We start from the raw sequence: 1,418 nt of genomic DNA, 5'->3' as shown, positions 1-1,418 counted from the left end.
CAAAAGTTACATGCATTGATTCTTCAACTAATAAAGTTCTTTTATTGAAAATTCTAAATTTTTTACTAGATAAAGAGTAACCGATAAATATACCTTCATCAGCTTTTTCATCAAATTTTCCAAGGTTATCTTTACCGTTGTTTAACACAAAAGACTTACATCCAAAAATATGGAAGTGAGAGATATTGGGTTTTCTTCCTTTGTAGAGTTCATACTGAGTTTTCTTAAGAATTGACTGACTGATTACCCGGTTGGAAACATAGCATGCTGTGTTTACAACATCTGCCCAAAAACATTTCGGTAGGTTTGAGTCGCTTAACATAGTTCTTGCGAGCTCTATCAAGGATCTGTTCTTTCTCTCAATAACCCCATTTTATTGTGGTGTCCTTGGTGCAGAAAAATTATGGAAAATGCCATTTTCTTCACAAAATTCTTCAAATGAAGTATTTTGAAATTCCCTTCCATGATCACTTCTAATTGATACAATTTTGGCAGATTGTTCGTTTTGGACTAGCTTGGCATAGTTTTTAAATGCCTTAAAAGCTTCGTTTTTACTTGCTAAAAATAAGATCCAAGTGAACCTTGAGTATTCCACCAAGACTTTTGGTCCTTGATGGGCCAAACAAGTCCATATGTATCAATTGTAGTGGTCAAGAGGTTGAAATGACATTTTTAGGTTTGAAAGAACTTTTTGTTTGCTTACCTTTTTGACATGCGTCACACAATTTATCCTTTAAAAATTTCATTTTTGGTAAGCCTACAACAAGATCATGTTTGACCAATTTGTTTAAATGATCCATGTGAATATGAGCAAATCTCTTATGCCATAGCCAAGCATCATTATTGTCGCTTACCAAAAGACATTTCATTTTCAAGGATAAATCTTCAAAATTAAGTATGAAAATGTTTTTGAAACGCTTACCAACAAACTGAGTTTCATTTGTAGCTTCATTTTGGATGACGCACTCATCTTTATTAAAAACTATCTTGTATCCTTTGTCACAAAGCTGGCTGATGCTTATGAGATTATGTTTTAGACCTTCAACATATAAGACATCTTCAATTGAGGGAGATGGTGCTGTACCAACTTTTCCAATGCCTAAAATTTTTCCTTTGTTGTTGTCTCCATATACTACATGTCCCTTTGACTCAAGTGTTAAAGATGAAAATTTTGTTATATCACCTGTCATGTGTTTGGAGCAGCCACTATCCAAGTACCACATGTTTGAAGTCTTTTGTTTGCTTACCTACAAAATTGAAATCAAACTTTATTAGGTACCCAATGTGCTTTGGGTCCTTGATGGTTAGTACCTTTCTTTACCCATATGAAATGACCTTTTGGAACACTAATATTTCTAATATGACATGTATTAGGTGTATGACCATGAAGACCACAATAAGAACAAGTAGGAGTAAAT

The sequence above is a fragment of the Cicer arietinum genome, chromosome 6 (assembly GCF_000331145.2).
Source record: "Cicer arietinum cultivar CDC Frontier isolate Library 1 chromosome 6, Cicar.CDCFrontier_v2.0, whole genome shotgun sequence".
Lineage (NCBI taxonomy): Eukaryota > Viridiplantae > Streptophyta > Magnoliopsida > Fabales > Fabaceae > Cicer > Cicer arietinum.
The sequence above is the reverse complement of the archived record's forward strand: the minus strand, read 5'-3'. Positions refer to the sequence as shown.